The sequence below is a fragment of the Podarcis vaucheri genome, assembly GCF_965113315.1.
Source record: "Podarcis vaucheri genome assembly, chromosome: 13".
Lineage (NCBI taxonomy): Eukaryota > Metazoa > Chordata > Lepidosauria > Squamata > Lacertidae > Podarcis > Podarcis vaucheri.
The window spans coordinates 9,174,043-9,183,287 of NC_138751.1; the positions used below are offsets into that span (position 1 = coordinate 9,174,043).

At 39.6% G+C, this 9,245-nt stretch overlaps 1 pseudogene across 1 annotated transcript; it reads right to left on the bottom strand.

Moving 5' to 3' along the window:
* Positions 1-6,152: 6,152 nt before the first annotated feature.
* LOC309517558 (putative ATP-dependent RNA helicase DDX10 pseudogene) lies at positions 6,153-8,659 on the bottom strand (annotated as a pseudogene). Its single transcript has 2 exons — positions 8,641-8,659; positions 6,153-7,857 (listed from the first exon to the last, which is right to left on the bottom strand). The product of its transcript is annotated as a putative ATP-dependent RNA helicase DDX10 pseudogene (transcript).
* Positions 8,660-9,245: the final 586 nt, after the last annotated feature.

The following is a 9,245-nucleotide window of genomic DNA, read 5'->3' on the forward strand; positions in this document are numbered from 1 at the left end:
AACAAACAAATATAATTTCTTAATGTCCTTTCATAAACTTCTTTCCTCGGACTTCCCCATACCTCCCCTTTCTGCATCCTCATGTCCAAATTTTATAGCAACTTATAATGTTTCTTTCTCTCTTTCAATTAGCTCCACTCATCTCTCCATGGCATTTCATTTAACAACTCAGCTGGAGAATTGTTCACTTTCAATGGAAAAATGGAAATAGGAGGTGGATTTGATATTACTAACATGGTCATATTCCCAAACAATTCTTTCCAGAGAGTGAAAGTTGGAAGGGTGGGTCCTGATGGTCTTGGAGGAAACGAGTTCATGATAGATGAGGACATGATTTTGTGGCACAGAAGTTTCAATCAGGTCTGGCTTCTGCAGTGTCTTGGGTCATTTTAATGCGATAAAGTGTTTGTATTATTTTATTTTATTTCTGCCCACCATGGTGCTTTGACAGACTGTAAACTAATCTTCCGAAACCCAGTGGCCAAAAGATGTTATTGAACTATGAATCCCCAAACCCCCAAACCTTCAAAACACAAGTTTCTCTCAATTTTGCAAGGGAGTTATCCAGAAAAATATTGTGTAACAAAGTGCTTGTGGCAATTGCTTGGCAAAACCATACGTATCACCCAAAATGCATATAAAATATGCATATTGTGAAGAATTTGCGCTCCACTCCTGATCAATTTCTATTTTGAGTTTTTCTTCAAAAACTGATTGGAAGTTTGGAGACTTAAATTAAGATTAGAAAAATAAGGAAATGAGACAAACTGCAATGGACATATTTGCCTATGACTATTTGAGCCTGATGGAAGTTGTAATCCATCAACATCTGGAAAATGCAATGTAGAAACAGACTGCATAAAATGGAGAGCTACTGAGCACATTCAAAATCAGGAAGTTGTTCATTGTTGACTTAGTCTGAAGATCAACAAACTGAAAAGGGGTCTTGGCTGATCTCTCCCATCTTAATATCTGTTTATGGATAGGTATGTCCCTTGTCGTTGTGTAATGAACCCTGCCAGCCTGGCAATCAAAAGAAAAGGAAGGAAGAAGAGAAATTTTGTTGCTATGATTGTGCTTCGTGCTCAGAAGGGAAGTTTGCCAACCAGACAGGTAGGTAATGTACTACTCCAACCCTTTCATCAAAGAGGCTACATCAAATTACTGTAAGAAGAGCAAAAGTTGGATAACACTAGAGGCTTCTTTGGTCCAGCATTCTCTTCACACAGGGGCAAAAAAGATATCCATGGAAAGTTCAAAAGGCATTGGAGTGTCTTCATATGCATGGAAACTCCCTATCTCACTGAGGATTTGAGACCAATTGGTTACCCTCACCTGGTTTAGAGGGACAGTAGAAGCAGTTTTCTGCAGTGTGACTGCTTCTGAGAGCCACAGGTAACAGCTGTGCATGGGATGGGAAACAAAGGTGGACCAACTGCCCCAGTAGGAGCACCAAGTGTCCCACATCAGAGGTACTAACCCTCCCCTAACACCCGTTACACTTCAGGATGCGTATGAAGATATCTATAATTTCTATACAGCAGACAGTGAGAAATGTTTATACAGCAATGTGAATACGCATGGAAATCAGACTTATTTTTGTTTTTCAGATATGGTTGCTTGTTTCAAATGCCCAGAAGATCAGTATCCAGGAGAGGACAAAACTCGATGCATTCCCAAAACTATCATATTCCTGTCTTTCCAAGAACCTTTAGGGATTAGTTTGACTTTAGTTGCTGTTTCTTTTTCCCTGATCACAGCTTTGGTGCTAGGAACTTTTATTAAGTACAGAGATACCCCCATTGTCAAAGCCAACAACCGCGACCTCACCTACGCTCTCCTCATCTCTCTTTTTCTCTGCTTCCTCTCATCTTTGCTGTTCTTGGGCAAACCTGAGAAAGTGACCTGTCTTCTTCGCCAAACATCTTTTGGCATCGTCTTCTCAGTGGCTGTTTCTTGCGTGCTGGCAAAGACCGTCATTGTTTCTCTTGCATTCATGGCCACAAAACCTGGATCTAGAATGAAGAAATGGGTGGGGAGGAACCTATCCAACTCTATTGTCCTTTCCTCTTCCCTAATTCAAGTCATTATTTGCACTACATGGTTGGCAACCTCTCCGCCATATCCTGATTTAGACATGCAGTCGGTAACAGAAGAAATCATTCTACAGTGTAATGAAGGGTCCACTGCCATGTTTTACTGTGTCCTTGTCTACATGGGACTCTTGGCAATCATCAGCTTTTTTGTTGCATTTCTTGCCCGGAAATTACCAGATAGTTTTAATGAAGCCAAGTTCATCACATTTAGCATGTTGCTCTTTTGCAGTGTGTGGGTCACCTTTGTGCCAACCTACCTGAGCACTAAAGGAAAATACATGGTGACTGTGGAGATCTTTTCCATCCAGGCTTCCAGTGCTGGGTTATTGGGTTGCATCTTCTCTCCTAAATGCTACATCATTATTTTGAAGCCTGAGTTGAACAGCAGGGAGCAAATGCTAAGGAAGAATATTTAAATATTATTATTATTTGCATTCAGAGATTTTAAAATGACCCCCTCTGGATAGCCGAAATGTTGGGAAGCACCAGAAAACTGAATGCTAAGTGTGATTCCTTCAGAGCCATGCTGCCTGGTCATGATTGTTTCCAGATTACCTTTCTTTTGCCCATGCTTTTCTTTGTTCTTTCTGGTTGAAATGCAGATGAAGAGTATGGAGTGGCTTTGGCCAGAAAAAGAAGCTCCCCTTTGCTTGCTCCCCATTGTGTGCCTCTTATTCTTCCTGCTTGCTAAATGAATCCTTATGTGTATTGGTCTTCACTTGTATTTTGATCACTGAATTGCAATGGTTTTTGACAATTAAATATATTAAAATATCGCTGTTTATTTAATATGAAAGTCATTGTTTTTAACTAGTAATTGTGGAATATAGAAGATAGTTTTCAATTATAGGGACACTGTTATGAAGGATACAGTCATAGCAGTAAGGCAATGGAATTCCAGCATAAAGGGGAACCAGGTATGCTTTGGGACTGACATCTTATGCAGGTCTTCAGTGATGTGTCATAAAAATCTAAAATTTATGGGGGCTTTTTGTTGTTTACTCTCTTTTAACTGCTGGATTGTGTATTGTCTTTGAAAGCATATATATTTAATACATCATATAAATACATCAATACTTGTCTTTTCTTTTACAAACACATCTATACACCCAGCACTTGATCACAACTTCTATTATGCAAACATTTATTTCACCATTGGTAATCGTCATTAATATATTGAGGCTCTCAGTCTGCGGAAAGGGGAAAACTTTCCCATTTATTCCCATCCCAGTTGTCATTCTCATAAAATGATAGTAAGCTGGACAGTAGCAATTATAAATAATTTACACTGGTCATCAGTATCTGGATGAATACTCCAATGTCATTTCCAGGAGTGAGATGAAAACAAAGCTCACTTTCTGCCTTTTCTAGCACAAAATGGTGGTAACTCTACACTGGCCATGAGCATGCAGTAATGTTTTGTCCCTTTAATAGCACTAGAAATATATGTCCTGAATTAGTATTTCGCTCTCTATCTTTTTGTGCACAGTTCCAGTCCTTGTCTCCGTTGTTTCTCATCCCTTGTGTCAGATGTGCCAACTTGAATAAAATATATGGGGGAGGGGAGCTAAGCCCTGCCCCACATAAATGATCAGAAGACATGAAGCATGTTCACCATGTAAATGACAATGCCCATCAACTGGGGGGGGGGCTGGCCACTTCAAATGTTTTTTTGGGGGGGACTGAAGGGAACTTGGCCCCTATGAGTTGGCACCTATGTGCTGTGTTTCACCAAGCACAGTAGAAATCAGCAGAGTGCAAGTGTCAAGGAGAGGAACTGAAGGGAGAATTCACTCTTGGAGGGATATGAGAAACCGGTCAGATGATTCCAAAGGGAATTCATTTGTTCCAATCCTATGGGCTGGATCCCATTCTAGGATTTCCCCAGCTGGCTGTTGGATTTATTGCCAAGTAATTTTCTAAGTAGAGATGGAGTACCCTGGCACTTTAGAAGCCAGGTGCAGATTATCTCCAGGTGTCTGCAGCTAACTGGCTTCCTCCTGGCCTCCTTCTTGCATCTGTCTGCCACCTGGAGAATATCATGGAATTATAGAATTGCAGAGTTGGAAAGGACCATGAGGGTCATCTATTCCAACCCCCTGCAATTTTATTTTATTTTTTCCCTGCATATCTGTCCCAAAATGTCAGCAAAAGACATGTGTAAGTGAGACTGGTGTCTTCATCTTAGGCCCCAACTTTCCTCTTGTGTACAGCATGTGTAATATTCACCTGCTACATCACATTCCATTACAGAGGAGAGACTATTGGTCAAATCTAGGAGGAAAATTATCAGCATGTTTCTTACAAAAAGTGCCACCTGGGGCCCAGGCTTTGAAGGAGTAATTTTCTCATTTTGTAATTATTCAAATCATTTTAATTTGTCGAGCTGCCCAAAGCTCCAAAGGTTTTTCAGAAGAATGAGGAAGTCAAAAAGTATAACTAGTAGTAATCCCAGTAGTAGTAAGAGCTGGGAGTAGGGGCAAGGGGCAGGCTGGGCTCTGTTCATTTCACCTCTGATAGTTTTCTCTTTATTCATCGTAGCCATACTTGAAACAGTAACATTGCCAATCTCATCTATTGAAGGTATGGCTTTGTATCCCTGTAACATAACAGAAGGTTGAGGTGCTTTCCCGTGGAGTCATTTAGCAGGGTTTCAAACCATCCCTTCCTACCTAAGTGATGAGGATGAGGAAATAATTGAGAGATGCATGTACATGAAGAATTGGATGAATAAATGAGAGATGCATCTAGAATTAACATTTGCTGTAAGGATGCTGGGATTTGTAGTTATATATCTCTTGCCTTCAATGGCATCTGAAATAGATTCTAGCCTGTGCTGGATTACTGATTCCCTCCCTGTTCCCAATGAGTGGTACCAACAAGTTGATCTCTGCATTGGTGGGATGACATCTCAGATAGCTTATGTTTCTGGAGAAATTTACTTTGAGGAACACCCTTCTCAGAAGCTGTTTGAGGTCCCATGGTAAATATATCTCTTCTTTCCCCCATGCTTCATTGTTTGAGTGCATTTAAATGAATCATGGATTTATGAATCCATTAGAGCCACGAGGGAAGGAGTGCCGGGTGGGTTGGGGTGGAATAAGGTAAAGGAAAAGGAAACTTTGAAATGCAAAACTATCAGACTTTAAAACAGATAAAATATCAAACTACTATGCAGAGCACTAATATTAGAATTCAGATACAACTGCTGTTATTGCAACCTAAATGGTTTACCTACAGAACTATAAGATTTTTCCAATTGTTTGATTCGCTTTTGATACAGTAGAATATATTCTTTTGCAGTATTGTGACAAAATTCTACCAGCATGCTCTTGCCTTGGCATTTGCTATAAATGAAGTCAACCAAAATGCCATGATCTTGCCTAATGCTACACTTGGATTCCACATCTACGACAGCTACTATGATGCCATGATGACCTATCGAACCACTCTAGATCTGCTCTTCAAATCGCATAAATTTGTCCTCAACTACAGATGTGACAGTAAGAAAAAACTCATAGCTGTCATTGGGGGACTTGGCTCTGAGACCTCTTCCCTTATGGCAGACATCTTAGGTCTCTTCAAGACTCCACAGGTAAGATTTGTTAATAGGGTGTTGGGATTTTCAGAAACAACTCCCTTACCATTTTTCATTCTCATTGTGATTTTATGCTTCATTACATGACCAAGTAGAAAACTTTCCCCTAATTATTATTATGAGGTCTCAGGGCAGTTCACAGAATAAAATCAAAATATAAAACCACAAAATACATAATCAAAATAAAAACCACAACCCAATAACCAGCCACCCCCCCCAAAAAAAAATACACCACATTTTAAAAGGGCATAGAATCCTCACAACGTTTAAAGGAAGACAATTAAGAAACCTAGACAGAAACCACTGCAACAATATTTATTGGCAACGAAATTGGCTGCATGCCTTTCTGATGCAAAGACAAAAAGCTTTGAAATAAGAGCAGGAGGGGGGAAATTAGCTTTGGTTGTTGAGCAGATGTAACATTTGTACGTCTTCTTCCACAACGGAGAGGCCTGCATCTAATATTGTAACAAGTCCTCTTTGCTAAGTTTCATCTTCTTTCTTATTGGCACTGTTTCTACCACTAATGCGCTTCCACTAAACATTGCTTGCACAACCCAGAACCACCATGGTTTTCTGGATCAGCCTCAGAGTCTATATATCTGTCCAGGTCTGGAAGAATGCTTGGATCAAATTCATCATCACTTTCACTGTGATCTAGAAAGGAGACACATTCCTCTTCCCCTTTTCTTTCTGACTTCTCTTCTTCCTGCCTTTCTTTCAGTTGTTTTTCTCTGTGTTTTTCTTTAATCTCCTTCAAATCTTCTTCTTTGTCAAATTTGTCCTCTTCCTGCAGCCTCTCTTTTGCTATGCTGAGACTGATTCCACCACTGTTGTCATCATCGTCTGCTTTGTCATGAACAGATTTTTGTGCGGGTGCCCACTGCTAAATTGTCTCCCTATCTTCAGTAAACACATTTTGTGTGTGTTTACTTTACATTTTCCCTTCAATACTTTTTTTTACCTTTTTGTTTTAGTTATTCTCTTTTTCAGCTTTAAATTTGGTGTACTTGGTGCTACTTTGTCTCCTGTTTCTAAGCCAAATACATTCCACCATTTCACTGTCAACACGTTAAGATCCTGAGTGTCGTCATCATAACTATCACCCTCTTCAAAGAACTGCAGGCGTTTAGCTTCAGAACCCTTGACCGCTATGGGCTCCTCTTCAGTCTCAGTCTGAGCCTGTGATGCATCAACCTCAGTTTCACTGTCTATGCTGGAGAGTTCTATTTTCTCATCTCCGTGCAACACTGCTGTTTTGCTGAAGTGTGCTCTGCATTTCTCTGCACCATGGTTGCTTACAGGAAAGGGGGGCATCTTTGGGCTCATCAGTTTGCTGCAATCGTCTTTCTTTTTCATGCTCATTCTCATGCGTTTTCTTCTGGAACTTCTGAAGAAATCATTCATGAGGGGCCACTGCAAGCCCGGGGGAGAGGGCATATTCAGCAATAGGCAATTTGAATACATCAAACACTTCCTTGTTCTTCATTAGGTAGACCGATCACAGATAGGAAACACTCTCTCTTTCAACTCTTGATCTTGAGCCAAGAAAGACTGCATCTTTTTCTGGATGTCAACAAGCTTTTCAGGATTGATTTTGATGTTGTTGGTGGGAAATTTCTTCTATGACAGCTGCTGCATCATTCTCTTTTCCTCTGAAGAAAGTAGCACAAGAAGAGTTTCCCCACCTTCTTTGTACTTGGCTGTTCTGCCTACTCTGTGAATGTAAGTATTTGTGTCCCCTGGACAGTTAAGCTGATTGATCCAATTCACAGCAGAGAAATCAAGCCCCTGAGCCACAAGAAGCATATCATAGAGAACTGCTGATTTCTTGCGCACAAAATAAGGATAGACTTCCATTCTCTTCATCCGCTGCTGCTTGCCATGAGGAGCCAGTACAGGGAACCCGGGTCAAAGATGGCAGAAGACTCTAAACAAATACTGAACCTCTTTATAGCTTGCAAAAAATACAATACTTTTCTTATTCAGTTACTGAAATAGTGAACTTTGCCTTCTCGTGTACCCAGTTACATTCTGGATCTTTCAAGCTCAGCTGGGCCTTCACCGATTTGGTTTGCAAGGCTGAGAAAAGCAGAGTTTGGCTCATCTTTTCTATGATTGCATTCATCGTATCAACAAAACCCATGTCCACAATTCTGCCACCTTCATTATATTACCAAACCCTGCTGAAAGTCTGTTGAAGGAATTGTGATAGATTAAGCCCTATCTGTGAATTATGGTGAGAGTCCTATGGACTGCAAGAAGATCAAACCTATCTTCTTAAGAAAATCAGCCCTGAGTGCTCATTGGAAGGACAGATCCTGAAGCTGAGGCTGCAGTACTTTAGCCACCTTATGAGAACAGAAGACTCCCTGGAAAAGACCCTGATGTTGGGAAAGATGGAGAGCACAAGGAGAAGGGGACGACAGAGGACAAGTTGGTTGGACATTATATATTTTATCTATTACAAAAAGTTTCTCTATTACAATTATTTTATCATTTTTCTTCTGCTGCTTTTATCTGGAACCCTACCCATAATTTCATTAGACTGTGGTATTTTTTTAAAATAGTCTGTGAAGGGCCTCCATTCTTCTATCAAAAATCAGTATTTTGATCTCTTGATTTTGCTGACAGCTTTGCCACTTCTGCATAGTTCATTACTTTCAAAAGCCGCTCTTCTGTTGTTGGAACCTGCTCTCCTTTCCATTTCTGTGCATATAATCTTCCAGCTGCTGCATTCACATGCATAAATAGTTTAGTCATCTTCATTGGGACCTCAGTCCCTATTAAGCCTATAAAGAAAACTTCTGGCCTTTGGGGAATGGCCGATTTAAACATTTTCTTCATTTCATTATATATCATTTCTCCAAAAGACTTTAGCTTTTTTACATGTCCACCACATATGGAAGAATGACCCATCTATCTGCTTACATTTCCAGCATTTACTTGACACATTTTTGTGCATCTTAGCCTGTTTGTTTAATGTTAAATACCAAATAAAGTGTATAACAAGCAATGAATTCACATCATTTTTCCATAAGTTCTCCCAAGAAACAATATTAACATTATGAACTAAGTCTTTAGCCCATTGTATAATTGTTGACTTAACCATTTCATCTTTAGTATCCCATTCTAGTAACATTTTGCACATTTAAGAAATCAATTTTTCATTACTCTCAAGTATCCCCATTTCAAAATAAGATCCTTATTCCATAAAACCATTTAACACATCCTTCTTAAATAACTCATTTACCTAATGATACTGAAACCAATATGATACAAGGTCTTGAATTTCTTCTATTTTAAAAAAGAGTTTACGCCTGCTTTCAGTGTAACTTAACATAGCTCTATAAATTCCCCAGTTCTCATTCATATTCCTTTCTTTTGGAGCACAGGCCTTTATGGAAGTTAACCACAGTGGTGTTTTCCATTCAAGTAGATTTTTATAACTTGTCCGTACTCCAAATAAACTTCTTACAGCATGATTTAGAAAGTCTTTATGGAGGTTTGCTTTTTCACACCACAAATATGCATGCCACCCATATCTTCCA